Here is a 15,871-nt window from a genome sequence, read left to right as displayed (position 1 = left end):
GCAGAATCCCAGCCTTTCACAGTCTCACATTGTCAACATCAGGCTTCTAGACTCATGTTATATGTGCCCAGGATTCCTCCTGTGGCAATGTCTTGCTTTTATATTGAGACAAGAGTCAACAGATCAACTCTGTCATGATAGCTTTCCTTGTGAGTAAGGTATTCAGGGTTAGCAGTTTCTACCTCATTGAGATTGTTATGGGCAAATGGTAACAGATACAGAAATAGTTCAGTGTAGTGTTTGTTATACAGTAAGTATCTAATAAATAATGTCTTTTGACGTTATTTATTGACATACTGAAAGTTGAAAGAAGTTGATCCACTATTTGAATAGCTTGACTAAGGGCAAGTTCACTGGTACATGCTGGAAATTCAGCAAATGATTTGCTGTAATTCAGAAATGGAATATTGTCTTTTGTTTTCCATAATATTTTGATTGAAAGTTATTTATAATATTTACATGCCTGTAATTATTTATTGGTGTCTCAGCCAGTGTTCTATTGCTATGAAGAGATTCCATGATCATAGTAAGCTCTTATAAAGGCAAATATTTAATTGGGGCTTGTTTACTGCTGCAGAGGTTTAGTTCATTATCCTTATGGTAGGAAGCATGGTGGCAGACATGGTGCTGGAGAAGCTGAGAGTTCTACATCAGTATCCCCAGGCAGTAGGAAGAACAGAACCACTGGGTCTGGCTGGAGCATTTTAAACCCCAAAGGCCCATTCCCAGTGACATGCTCTCTCCCATAAGACCACACCTACCCTAGCAAGGTAACTTCTCTTAATCCCCGTTAAATAGTGCCACTCCTTAATGGCCAAACATTCAAAGATATGAGCTTATTGGAACCATTCCTATGCAAACCACCACAATTAACATGATAAAATTTTGTTTTTTCTTATGATCTCTCTCTCTCTCCCTCTCTCTCTCTCTCTCTCTCTCTCTCTGTGTGTGTGTGTGTGTGTGTGTGTGTGTGTGTGTGTGTGTGTGTGTGTATACATGCATATGTCCAGGTGTCCCTAGAGGCCAGAAGAGGACGTCAGATGCTCTGGAGCTGGACTTATAGACAATTATGAAGACCAGACGTGGATGTTGGGAAATGAACTTGGGTCCTCTCCAGGAACAGCAATAGCTTTAATAGCTGAGACATTTCTCCATCCCCAATTTTAGCTTCTTCTTCTTCTTCTTCTTCTTCTTCTTCTTCTTCTTTTTTTTTTTTTGCTTTTAGGACATTGATTGTATAGTTCCAACCATTTAGTATTATCTAACTCCTCCCTTGGTTATGACCTCTCAACTAGAATTGTGAATGTATGACATTTTGGAAAGACAATGTATTTTGGTAAGAAAAATCTGATCTGTGCCTGCTAATTTCATTGTGTAGATTGCATTAGTTAATTGTTTATGATGGAAGACATTCATACTTCTACTGAAGCCATCATGCGAGCAAACATGGTTTATTTAGTTATAGCTTGCCAGAGCAGGAATGGGGAGAGCCCTAGGGTGGAAGAATTTAAGAAAGAGGAGCCAGGAGGGCGATGACACCAAGCCAGAGACAGCACTCAATGACCTTGGATCTCTGTCCTCTGAGCTCAGTGCTAACTAGATTTTCTCTTCGAATTTCTGCTTATGAGTTACATTTTCCCAAGAAAGAATAAGATTTGTTTAATGTTGATTTCTTGCCTCATCTGTGATGGGCAGAGGACCCATTTGCTGCCAAGAGGAAGGGAGGAAGGGATCAGAGAGTCAATAATGATCAAGGTCTACCTGGGCCTGTGAGGTTCACATCCCTGTGTCCCATCTCTGTCCTCTTTCCCACCTGTTAGTGGCCAAGTTGAGCAGAAAGAATCAGTGGCAGGAGCCAAGATAACTCTTATTATCTCTGTCCTATGTAAGCTCTCTTACATAGGGTGTTAGAATGATGGAACTGGCCCCCAAGCAGCAAATGGGGTTGAATGCTTTCCTCTGGGCATGACATGGCCATTGCTTTCTTGAGTGGTTGACAGCTGTGATTACCCTCGGCTCACCTGCACAAGATGTGAAAGGGGTTTATGAGGCCCACCTTTCCCCCAAAGATATATAGTCAGTTTACAGTTGTTAGGGCAGAAGGGGTCACAAAATCTTACCTTCAGGATCTATAAGCCATTATCAGTTACTGGGTAAGTCATTTTCTTCAGTGGTGTAGTCACTCCTAGGTAATTCATACTCATGTAACTATCTCTAATGAAAGCCATTGGTTCACTTAGACTGGAGTAAAATCCTTTCTTTCTCAATCACCGATGCCCTTTTGGGGGTGATAGATGGACTCCCAGGAAAAGTTTATATAACTATAGTATATGCAGGCCCTCACATGGCTGAATGAGATGAGTATAATCAGCCTGTTCTTTTCCTACCTCAGTGTGGGGAACTGGGGTAGGAAAGGTGTATTGAAAGAGGGGGGAGGAAGAGAGTGCCCAGGGCCAGCCAGAGTTCTTCCTGTGCTCTGGGCAGGCAGACGCAAGAGGACTGTCGGACACTTTCCACTTGGCCCCGGATGGACATCTGGCTGTGTGAAGCCACTGGACCCCACTCGACAGGGGGTGGACAAGGGGCAGCTCCCGATACCCGGGCCCCTGGGGCGACACCCTTGGCCCTGGGGATATGGGAAAGAGGGCAGAGGGAGAAAGGTTCCCATGCAGGTCAGAGTCCTTAGTCCGGACCGTGGCTGGAGCACAGGAAGGCCTCTGGCAGGAGATTAGAAACGGCTCATTAGAAGAAAGCCTATCCCATCATCCAAGCACAGTGGGCCTTGATGAAAAGAGACAGTCTATGGTTTTAGAGCTTTATTATAGAAAGGCAGGGAGAAAGGAGAGAAAGTGAAGAGAGAGAGAGACTGGCCATGGCCAAGAGAAGGGGGAAAGAGAGAGTGAGACTAAGAGAGTGAGAGGAGAGAGAGTAAGAGGGTGAGAAGAGAGAGTAAGAGAGTGAGGAGAGAGAGAGTAAGAGAGCGAGGTGGGGCCAAGCAGCCCCTCTTATGGTGGGCTGTTGCTAGGTAACTGGGGAGGATTATAGCCTGAAGGTCAGAAGCTTGGGACATTGTCTATCTGACTCCTAGCCATGCTTCTCCTGTGTGTGTGTGGGGGGGGGGGTATTGTGGGGGCGGTAACTTTGACAGGAGCCAGGGGCTCAGGAGATATGAGGAAACGCCTACTGTCCCATGTAGGTGAATTATCACCACCGGGTTCTACCAGGGTTCAGACCTCAGCTCAACTGGAGACCAGACTGTCTGGGCATAGCCCATTGCCCCACACCTCAAGCTTTTGCATATGTATCTTCTTCAGCCTGATGTCCTCTACTCAGCATGCTTACCAAAGAGTCGTCTCTCAGCTTTCCATTCTAGACTTAGTCATTGTTCAGAGGTATTCTCTTTCTCTCTCTTTTTTTTTTTTAGAATTAATTTTTTTATTAGGTATTTTCCTCATTTACATTTCCAATGCTATCCAAAAAGTCCCCAATACACTCTCCCCCACTCTCCTACCCACCCACTCCCACTTTTTGGCCCTGGCGTTCCCCTGTACTGGGGCATATAAAGTTTGCAAGTTCAATGGGCCTCTCTTTCCAGTGATGGGCGACTAGGCCATCTTTTGATACATATGCAGCTAGAGTCAAGAGCCCTGGGGTACTGGTTAGTTCATAATGTTGTTCCACCTATAGGGTTGCAGATCCCTTTAGCTCCTTGGGTACTTTCTCTAGCTCCTCCATTGGGGGCCCTGTGATCCATCCAATAGCTGACTGTGAGCATCCACTTCTGTGTTTGCTAGGCCCCGGCATTGTCTCACAAAAGACAGCTATATCTGGGTCCTTTCAGCAAAATCTTGCTAGTGTATGCAATGGTGTCAGCGTTTGGAAGCTGATTATGGGATGGATCCCTGGATATGGCAGTCTTTAGATGGTCCATCCTTTCGTCACAGCTCCAAACTTTATCTCTGTACCTCTTTCCATTCTCTTAACCTGCTAAGTCTACTGCCTTCATGGCAACCTCACAGCGCAAACATTTGAAAAATATTATCTTTTGTTCATTTGGCATACTTTATTTCACTCCTCTGTTTGTATGGATATAAATTTCATGAATGTTGGGACTATTCACAATTGGTATCTAAGCACTCAATAAAATGAGAGCCAAATGAAGAAACAAGAAAGGCTCTGACTAGTGGATGCTCACAGTCAGCTATTGGATGGATCACAGGGCCCCCAATGGAGGAGCTAGAGAAAGTACCCAAGGAGCTAAAGGGATCTGCAATCCTATAGGTGGAACAACAATATGAAGTAACCAGTACCCCCCGGAGCTTGTGATTCTAGCTACATATGAATCAGAAGATGGCCTAGTCGGCCATCAGTGGAAAGAGAGGCCCATTGGTCATGCAAACTTTATATGCCTCAGTACAGGGGAACACCAGGGACAAGAAGTGGGAGCGGGTGGGTGGGGGAGTGGGTGGGGGAGCGTGTGGGGGACTTTTGGGATAGCATTGGAAATGTAAATGAAATAAATACCCAATAAAAAAAGAAAAAAAGAAAGGCTCTGACTTATTCTCTTCGGGCATGAAGATGCTCTACACCACTCACTGCCTGCCCTTCTGACTCTTGACACTTTAAATGGGAGAGCACCCTTCCTCTGGGAGAGCATCTTTCTTCATCTCAATTATAATTGTCTTCTCTTCCTACCTTTTTCCTTCCTTTCTTCCATCCCTCATTTCTTCCTTCCATTTTACATCCCTTCCTTCTTTACTTTTTTTTTTGGTTTTGTTTTTTGTTTTTCTTCTGACTGCTTGAGCTGTACATTCAGTTTTGTATGTAAAACCCACTAACTAAAATTTACACTAGGATAATAATGGACTGGCCATCAGAAGGTCTGAGTTCTATTCTTAGACGTGTGTCTAACTCACAGTGTAAACCTGAGTTTCTTCAATGCTCATTTTGGACTCTCTGTTTTCTCTTATTTTTAAAATGAAGAGATTTGAATGGATAACCCAAAAAATATCCTTTGCACCTGCAATATTATCTAACTTATAGGGTTTGTTGCCTTTCATCCATCAACTTAGACAGTTGCTGGCACTTGGCAATGCCCACTGGGCCCAGAGCTGTATATATCCACTAATTCATATTCGTGTTAGAAAATGTACAAGCTCTGAGGGGAAACCAGCTTCAGCTTGTCTGGCGTATAAACAAACATCCTGTGCCCCTGCTGTAGTTCTGGTGCCTTTGGAGTGGTCTGAGAGTCACGGACGGCTGTGAGAGCAGAAAAGACGAGAATAATGTCTTTGTGGTATTTGCCATCTGCCAGTCTTCCTGGGTCTGCCAGAATTTCCTCAGCATGGCACCTCCAAATTTCTCCCTTCATCCTAGATGACACATAGCTCAGCTCTGGCAGGAAAGTCTGTATTCACAGCCAGCTTTAGAACTTTGGAGGCAGTGGAATCGTTTGATATGTATAGATTTTTAAATATTTATTAGCTTGAGTTCAGTGACAGAGGATAGAGGGAGTATGGATAAATGGGTGAGAGGTAGACCAAGGCTTGGATTTATTCACTCAGTCTTCATTCATTCATTCATTCATTTACATCAGTTGTGTATGGGGTGTGTGTGTGTGTGTGTGTGTAGGTGGGTGTATGGGTGTGGGTGTAAAAGAACAAAGAGTTAACTTTGGACTGTCTTCTGCAATCACTCTCCATTCTAATTTTTTTGAATGTATTTTATGTGTATGAGTGTTTTGCACATTTTGCGTGTATACTTGTGTGTCTGTGGAGGTCAGAAGAGGCCCTGTAACTGGATCTATTGATTATTGTGAACTACAAAACAGGTGCTGGGAACTGAGCCCAGATCCTCTGCAAGAGCAGCAAGTGTTCTTAATCACCGAGCCATCTCTCCATCGCCATCTCCACCTTACTATTTCTTTGAAGCAGAGTCTCTCACAGAACCTGGAGATCATCCATCCAGAATGCTGGCTGGTAACTCCAGGAAGCCTGCTGACTCTGTCTCCTCAGCACTAGGATTCCAGGCATCTACTCAGCATTATACTTGGCTTTTTAGGTGAGCACTGGAGATTTGAACCCAGTTCTTCACACTTGTGGCAGGATATATACTGACCCAGCCCCCTTCCCAGACTCATTAGCCAGGATTCAAACATGATGTGGTTTGGATAATGATAGGAATATTCAAACACCTTTATTCATGTAGGAGACCAGAACATTAGTAAAAAGCTTAACAGTGGTCTGAGGAGGCAGCTCAGGGGTAAAGTGCTTTGTCTGGCATGAGTAAGGGCCTGGGTTCAATTCCCAGCAACACAAACAAACAAACAAACAAACAAACCAGATCTTAGGAAGGAATCAGTCATGTAAAGCTTCGCATATCCCTGCCTCATGCTCACCAGGGAGTATGCACTATTTAACTTCATAACTTGGGTGAAAATTCTAGAATTCCAATCCAGTCTGCATTAGCTCTGCCCAGCATATCTAACTTCTATGTCTTTGTCTATAAGGTAGAAGTTTGGATTGTGATCCTTAATAACCCCTACCCCAAAGACCAATAGGAATAGATTAAGGTAGGGCAGGCAGTAGAAAAGGTCACATTGCAGGCACCTTAATTTCCTTAGGCCGTGTGAGAATGGCTGAGCATTGGTCACGGCCTATCACATAAGATAACATAGCATAGCTCCTTTGCCACATCCAGTGAAGTGCCATATTGATGACCACCGGTGCTGTTAATATTTGAGAGGCCACAGGATTATAATTTTTTTCCAGTGATGCAGCCAGTTCTTTGCCTCACATACCTGCTTCTGTCCTCAACTTCTATCTGAAAGTCCATCCCACTCTCACAGATTCCAAAGTTTTCTCTCAGCTCACCACTGGAATGCCCCTGCTTTCCATCTCTGAGCTTCTCTTTTTGCTCCTGGAGACACAGAGGGTCTGGGACAGGATATGAGTCTCTTTGTATCCCCTCACAGCTAATAAACAGCAAGTCAGTTTGTAATGACATAAGGAATATCACTCCAGGGAGTCTCATTCTTTTGGATTGCTTGCTTTTGTAGTTTTTAATGAGTCTGTTAGCAAGTTTGCATTTCCCTTGGATAAGGAATATACTAAATTGATAGGAATAAATACTTTACTTGGAATCATTAAGAATAGTTACAAGTGAAGGGAAGACAAGGAAGGATTCCTGGGGCTTTAGAGGGACCAGAAAGGAAGGAAGGGGGAAATGCAGACAGGATTGGTGTCTCTGGTAGTTGAGATTTGTTGGTCACCGGTAAGCAGTGGCTTTGGTGTGGTGATGATGAGGAAGATGAACCCAGGGAGGATTAAAAATTGAATAAGAATTGTCCTAATTTCATATATATTGCTTTGGTAAAATACCTAGCAAAGCGCAACTTAGAGGAGGAAAACTTTGTTTGACTTATCATCCATGGTCACTCTTGGTTATATAGCAAATTTGACGACAGCTTGGTCTACATGAGATCTCAAAACAATAGGACCAGCAACACCAGAAATCAAGCTCAGATATTTGAAAGAGCAATTCAGTTATCAGAGACATCAAAGTTCAACCGATGGCCTTGGTTGAATGCAAATGCAGGTGATGAGGGCGAGCTAACTATGGTTATAGAAGCTATGAAGCCAAATGGAATTAAGTGTGTCGGCATATTAAAGAGCAAGAGAAACAGAGAGTAGTGACCTGGTGAACGTGAAAATGGCTGAAGGTGACGAGACTGTGAACTTGGGGCTTAGGCTTTTGACGGGCAAAGAAGAGGACAATGGGTGGCTGAGGCTGGTAACATGGTGCTTCACAAAGGATAGAGGTTGTGACATAGTGACTAAAGGACTGAGGAGTGAGGCAACCACTTGCCACCCACTCCCCTATTCCCTGTAGGAGGTGGAGGACTAAACAGCCTTGGTGGGGCCAGGAGAGGAACAAGATTAAGAGGATGACTGTTTCCCAGTAACACAAACTGCTGAAGCAAAAGTAAAGAAGTTTGAAGGGAAAGGAGGCTTTGTAGAAAAGAAGGATAGAGTTAGCTTTGAACTGTTAAACATTCATTTATTTATTCAGTGTGTGTGTGTGTGTGTGTGTGTGTGTGTGTAAAGGTCAAGGATAACTTGTCGGAGTCAGATCTTTCCTTCCACCAGTTGGGTCCCAGGGTTTGAACTTAGGTCATGAGGCTTGGTAGCAAGCACCTTTATCCTCCATACCATCTCAAGGCTCCTAGACTCTACCATGTGCATTAGAAGAGTTGGGAAGGGACTGATCATAGCTACTCCCTCACATAAACAGATGCACAGGGCTCCTCTGGATGATAGCTGGAGATCACATGCAGGGCTCCCTGGCTGCAATGCATGTGGGAATCCCTTTGGGGTTTTGTGAACTTGCAGACTGAAAGGGCCCTTTATATTTGTGTATACTGGGGGATGGAAAGGTTGAGATTCTGCCTAAGGTTTCTACCTGAAAGGTAATGTCAATGTTGCTGAGTTGTGATGCATAGCGTAGGGAGCAGGGGTTTGGGGGCTTGAACTCCCTGGTATGATTAGGGTCAAGGTTGGGAGCAAGGACGCCAGGGGTATATACATGGTCAGCCACATTCAACACACGAACATTCTGCAGGGCGCTCATTCTAAGACCCCATCATTTTTAAACACCATTTTTGTTTATCTTTGCCCTTCATCTTTGCTCTTAACAAGTGCATTACACTAGTCTCAGGCACAGACACACATCTTTCTGACAAGATTCTCTGCTCCTTGGAGCCAGACACTGTGGGGATTGTGGGAAATTGTTGGATCATGAGTTATAAGCCCTAATTTCAGTTCCCATTTCTGCCATTTAGCAGCCAGGGGAAGCAGCAGAAGAAGCCATTTACCTCTCTGCTCATTTTTTTTTTTTATATGTGAAGTGGGGATAGTCACATCTGGCTGCCGCTGTTAGGAGACTTGAATGAGATACTCAATAAAAAAACATCCTGTAATCCAAAAAATGACAGAATAATGAGCTATTATTATAAGACCAGAAGTTCTCAGGATACCTGTAAGAAGGCAAAGTGAGTCAAAAGTCATTCTTGCAAGGGCTCTGGATGAATTCTTGCCAAAGCTGCTTCCATACAGTACTCTGGTATTGACTCTTGTCCTCCACAGCAAAAATGTTTCATTTAATTTACTTATTTTTTTGGCAATTTCATACATGAATTTATTTTTATATTTACATCACCTCTCCCTTCCTCTCCCTTCCCCACATCTGCTGTTGCCCTACACTCTGTCAAATTCATAACTATTTCTATAATTATTACAACACAAGGCAGACACACAGACACATACACAGTGTGTGTGTGTGTGTGTGTGTGTGTGTGTGTGTGTGTGTGTGAGAGAGAGAGAGAGAGAGAGAGAGAGAGAGAGAGAGAGAGAGAGAGAGAGAGAGAGACCCTACTGGGTCTATCTTAGTGTTGCTTGTAGGTACATGCATTTAGACTTGACCACTTGAGACTAGACAAAATATCAGAGGGTTCATACATGAAGGAAAGTGATTCTCCCCGTCTTACCACCCATTGGTTGCCTGTAACGTTTTATGTAGGGGTAGAGCCTTGTGCAATGTTACTTATCCACTTTGAGGTATCAATTCATGCTGTCATTATGCAGGTCTTGTTTAGGCAGCTACATTGCTGAGATTTCATGGGTGCAGCTTCCCTGTCATTTCTAGTTGACACTATCTCCCAGCAGATGTCCTGGCCCTCTGGCTCTTGCACACCTACCTACTGTGATGTTCCCTTAGCCTTTGGTTTAGGGTTTGTGTTATCGATGTATTGATTAGGGCTGGGCACTCGTAGTCACTTCTCCCCTGCATTTGGACTGGTTCTTGTAACAGATTTTAAAGTGACTTTGCTCTCATTTGTTGTAATTTGTCCTCTCTTAAGATGACATCTTTCACATTGGCAGTGGATTGGTAAATTTGTGCCATAATACTTAGCTAAAGGAGGAGTGTTAGATGTGGAGAGCTATAGTTAAGCACATCCCCAGTTCCATTTAAGAGTCAAGTTGGGTGTGCCAACATGTCACAGAGACTCAGGTCAAACTCTCCCAAGCTTTCTGAGATGCTTTCCATATATGGAAATGCATTTATGAACGAGGCCTGCTCTCTGGCAGTAATACCACTTTGCTTTGCCTTTTCTTGGACAACTTACCCTTGGGGCTGATTTACCCGAGCATTGGGAACTTAGACTTAAAAGCGCAGTTTGGGAGTAAAAGCTCTAGGTTTACCCCGTACTACTTGAGATCACTTAGTCATGCTCTTTAATCTCAAATTCTCAGGTTTCTTGTGTGTAAAGTTGGGTAAGTCTCATGATCTTCCTCCAAGGAGAGTGGAAAGATGGATGTCACCGGATCAAATAGTGCAGAGCTAACACCCAGTGAGAGCTTTATTTTAGCTCTGTCCTTACAGTTGTTGCTCCTGCTGCTGCAGAGAATGGGCTTGTATCAAGAATTCAAGACTACGTCTCTGTAGCCAACAGCTGAAACACACACTTATATGCATTGAAGCATATATGGGCGGTCAGTTGCTCAGAGCTTTCATGGTCAGCTTTTCTGAGTTCTAACTCAAAAGTGTAACTTCTTCCATTTACTTCTACAAAACATTCCTTATTTGGACAGGGACATAAATCCCATAAATCCTTACCACACTCCTGGGTGCTCTCACTGTTTGCTCTGAAAACCCCTCCTTCCTCCCACCCTCCTTCAGCTGCCTGCAGACCTCCATTGCTGACCCTAACTCAAAAAGCACCATCTTCTCTCCTCTTCTCCCTCCTCCCAGTGCCTATTTGGGGTTACAACTTGCCTGTGCAAATGCGAATGTATGGTCCTCGAATTCTCCCTACCTCTCAAAAGGGTAGTGTGATAGGGCTGGGGGTGTAACTCAGTTGGTAGAGTGCTTGCTTAGCATGCACAAGACACTGAGTTCCATCCCTACCACCGCATAAACCTGGCATGGTGGTCCATACCAGCATCCACTCCACAAGGGGAGGTGGAAGGAGTTCAAGGTCAGCCTTACATACAAATAGAAGTTCAAGGCAATTTTAGGACACAGGAGAGCCCATCTTTATAAGTAGAGGGGATGAAACTGAATTTTTAGAACAGATGCTTCGTGAAGTCAAGAATGGGTGGGAAATATGCAAATGAGAAGGTGCTTAACACCCTTGCTCCTCAGGCCAACATGAATCACAGTGAGATTCCAATTCTTGACCTTCAGAACCAACAGCCAACTTTTCCCCTGAACTAAGCCTTTTCGAAGCTGAGCAGGCAGCTGGAACTCTCACACAGCTGGTGGGCTTGTAAAGTCAAAAAGCAACTAATGAAATGCTTGTCAGTGTCTTAAGAAGCTGCATACCTTGCCACAACCATGCTGCTCCTGGGCTTTCGCACACATCCACCTCTCTCTTTGTAACTCTCCAGGGCTGGAAACAGTCCAAATTTCTGTGCATGTTGAATGGATAAAGAAGTGGAGGTGTGTCCATAGAGTCACACTATGGCTGTGCAACAAAATGAAATCAATTATTGATACACCCTGAAGAGGATATGTCTTGGAATAACAGTGCCAAATCAAGTGAAGGAAGTCAAAGACTAAGTACCTGCCTGATTATGTATATGTATGTGCATATGTATATGATGTATATGCCTATGCACGTATATATATATATATATATGTATATATGTATATATATACACATACATATATATACAAAGACATATATATGTAGATATATACATAGATACATATGTATGAATATATATACATATACACATAGATACATATGTATGTATATATATCCATATATCTGTATAGAAAGATAGATAGATAGATAGATAGATAGATAGATAGATAGATAGATAGATAGTTACACACACACAGACACACACCACACACATATACACATAACTCTAGGAGATGCAGCAGATAGAGACAGACAGCTGAATGCTCTGGGATGGGGTGAGAAGGGAGAGTCAGGAATCGGGAAGATAATGGTGCAGCCAGGGGAAGGATATGCTCATTGTGTTGATTGTGTATGACAGGGTGATAGTTTCCCAGCTGAAAACAGATGTTACAATGTAGCCATTGTACGCATGGAGCTCATTGGACCTCAGTAATTCCTCAAGGAAGCTATCAAGGAAAAGGAACACTGGGTGCTACTCATCGCCCTTGACTTCACTATGCTTGTAGACCTGGAAAGTCCTCAATGATCTTATCCTCTTTTATTTATTAACGTTTCTGTCACTCTGCTTCCTAGGTCCTTAAGCCTAGTTTCTCTGCCCCCTCTCCTATAAGACTGGATGCTTCTCTTCTTCCTGACTCTCTGTGTTATTTTCTCTCTGTAGAAAACGTGCTTCCCCTTAAATTCTAAAATTATCTTACGTTTACATCCTAGACTCCATTGCAAACACATTTTTTTCAAAAATACTTTAAAATGTATTTTACATAAATAATTTATGTGCCTGAATGTGTGTATGTTCACTGCATATATGCAAGTACCTATAGAATTCACGAGGACTTTGGATGCCATGGGACTGGATTTACAGGTAACTTTGAGTTGCCATGAGTGTGCTGGGAACAGAACTTGGTGTTCTGCAGGAACACTCAGTGCTCTGACCCTTTGAACAATCTTTCCAGCCCCCAACACTTGTTTATTTGTGTGTTGGCCATATATCTATTGGGTTTGTTCTTGGGCTGGAATTTGAGATTTCACTAATGGTTGAGCTGGCCAGACCTTGCTGTCTTGGGGCCACACATTCTGGTGATGGACACAGATGGCTCAATGTCTATGCGCTTACACATGATGTTTATATCTCTCTCTATCAGTGAGCAGCAGGGCTTGTTTCTTCCTAAGATATTTAATGAGGTCATATAATCTTTGTTCTGCTTCCTAGTTAATGAGCACCTTCTAGAAGTATTAGGTAAATGCTCTTGCATATCTGTAGAAATTGCGATGCAGTGGAGACAGACAGATGATTATGTGGAGTGACAATAGTTAACAGTGGCAAGCTGGAAGCAGGCCCTGGCAGCACAGTGCCTTGACCATGCCCGTGAGGACATATGGTTCATACCTACTTCCAGACCCTTGTTCTAAACTCTCCAGATGCCATGTAAGACTCTTACTAGTCCTTTTCTTTTCTAGTTAATTTAGTGAGGTGACTTCCCATGGTTGAACTGATATCACCATCTACCTCTGCTATATAGGAAGGACTATAACTGTTCCTACTATCCCTGAGGTGTAGGAATGGACAGCACTGGTCAAGGCAGAAGAACTCCAGGCCTCTGTTTCTCTCTAATCTTCTTACCATTTCTCTATCTTATCACTCACTGTAACTAGGAGGGTGGTGTTTAAATGTTTCAAAAGTTGGCACCTAAGTTTATGGCCTTTTTCACAGACCTTTCAATAAGATGGAGAGCATGTGCATCTTTAAGAGGGAACTCTCAGGTCATTCTCAGGTCCAACTTCTCCTGTGTTCATCCTTGAGTAAACATACTCTAGGGATTGGCTAATATCCTTCGACCATTTTTTCCTACATTCTAGGATAAAAATATTGTAGTGTCTAGCTGTAGACCCTCCCTCTTCCTCCTCTTTCTTCTCCTTCCTCCTCTTCCCCTTCCTCCCCTGACACAATCAACAGGATAATAAAACAATAGATGCAGTAAACACATCAACTTGTTAGAACCACAGAGTTGGGCCAAAGACTCTTTTCCCTATCAGCTTTTTATTATGTTATCATATATACAATATAATATACAAACATATGTTGAGTGTCTAGGATATGGGCATGGCTGCAATATGAGGCACAGAAAAATTAAGATTGTTTAAACCTCTCCATGTTTCAGTTAGAAAACACAGCATATTAAAAAAAAAAACCTGAGGGGACTTTGCCTCTAACTTTGGCTTTGAGCCTTGAGGCAATGTTGTCTAGAGCGACTATAAAGATAGAAACGCTATGATGGGGTTGGCTACGTTACCTTGATCTCAGCTTTGGAGCAACCAAGGAAGGATTCCAACAGTAAACACACGTGCACTCGTGCACACGCTCACACACACACACAGAGAGAGACAGAGAGACAGAGAGAGACAGAGACAGAGACAGAGACAGAGACTACTGGTAGGAGTTGTTAACCTACAAATGGTACAAAAATTCAAGATCCTTAAATCTCTTGCATTTAGGATTGACCACAGACTCCTCTTGTCCCTAGTCTTCTCTCTTCACTGAAGACCTTATCCTTTTCTGTTTAAATGTTCATGAATTCATTCTTAATCTAGAGCTACTTTTGACAGAGCAGTATCAAGGCCAGGTAGCAGAGTTCTGGGTTTAGACTTCCTGGGCCTAAATCTCACCTGCATAGTTGATGATCTGTTTCAAGTCTCTTAGTTTCAACTTCTTGGGCATAGTGGTGCTCATCCTGGAGAGTGGCCAATGAGGTCACAGAGACCTCAGACCATCAGAATGTGGCTTAGGGCTGGTATCCTGACTTTTGTGAGTGCTTAGTACTTGGATCAACCCTGTAACCACATGCAGTCATCCAGTGCTTACTGGGATGCAGCTTGGATCTAGAGACATGGGGTGACTGGACCACAAGAGGCCATGATCTCGAGAGGTTTATGTTGTTACACACCAGAGATAGAAATTCACATGACCACAGTATACAAGGGGTCAGAGCTTCAGAATACAAGGTAAGCTGGAATTTATGTAATCAAAATTCAACCAAGGCACAGGGCCCAGCCATATTTGGAAGAGCTTTGTCTGAGAATAAATAATAAGCCTCAGTTGCTGGGTCACAAGTGTGAAGACAAGGAAGCTAGACACAAGAACTTTCACATGAGTACTAAAAATAGCAGCTTAACCCAGTAATCAGGACAGTCTCCCGCTGAGAAGAAATATATGTCATTTTTGAGTAAAGGCACATAGAGTGAGAACCATGTGGGTCTGATGGAGATGCTGCTATTGCTAAGAAGGGCACGAGCACTCATGAGACCATACACAAAAACCCCTAGAAAGCTCAACTTGTAATGGATAGATTCATGTAACTCAAATTATGTTACCCATTTTCCAGAAATGTGCTAAAATATAAATGAATGAAATAAAAGTAAGAGCTGAGGAGATGGCGTCATTGGCAAGAGTGCTTGCCATGCAAGCACGAGGATAGCTCAGTGGCCAGAAGCCTGGTTCTCCATACTCTGCCCACACTGAATGATAATATTTAAACAGTAGCCACATTCAGAGCTAGGGAAGTGTTCCAATCCAGCTTCCCAGCTGAGGATGTAGATCAGTTACTAATGTGCCTGCCTAGCATGCACCCAAAGCTCTGAGACGGATTCCCAGCACTGCAGGAAACCACATGTACTGGTACACCCCTGTTATCCTGCACATCAGAAGGTGGGGGAAAGGAGGGGTTCAAAGGTCATCGTTGTTACACACTTTCCCCAGTTATTTGTGCCACAAGATGAGGGAGTAGAAAGGCACGGAGAAGGAGGAGGCTAGTGTGGGAGGCAGGAACAATTAAAAAAGAGTAAGGCTGGGCCCTTGGAGAGCTGACACTGCAGATTCATGCTCCCTTACTTGGGAGACATGATAGTTCAAGCTGGGAGACATTATGCCACTGCTTCCAATTAGAGACCTGGGAGCTTGGGGCTGGAATGGGGCTGCAGAGGGCAACCTTAGGTCTTCATCTCATATTAATAGAGCAGTATGAACTCCTATCTTCCCTCCCTCTGGGGTGTAATATGTCCCAACATGAAATTTCTACCCCAGTCCCGATGGCCTCTTGCAGCAGGGTCGGCTCCATGCTGGTTATCCTCACCCTTACTTCAAGCTCTCTAGGGTCTTGATTTGGTCTT

The sequence above is a fragment of the Mus caroli genome, unplaced genomic scaffold (genome assembly GCF_978045245.1).
Source record: "Mus caroli unplaced genomic scaffold, Mus_caroli_1 scaffold_13, whole genome shotgun sequence".
In the NCBI taxonomy this organism is placed as follows: domain Eukaryota; kingdom Metazoa; phylum Chordata; class Mammalia; order Rodentia; family Muridae; genus Mus; species Mus caroli.
This window is presented reverse-complemented; position numbering follows the sequence as displayed.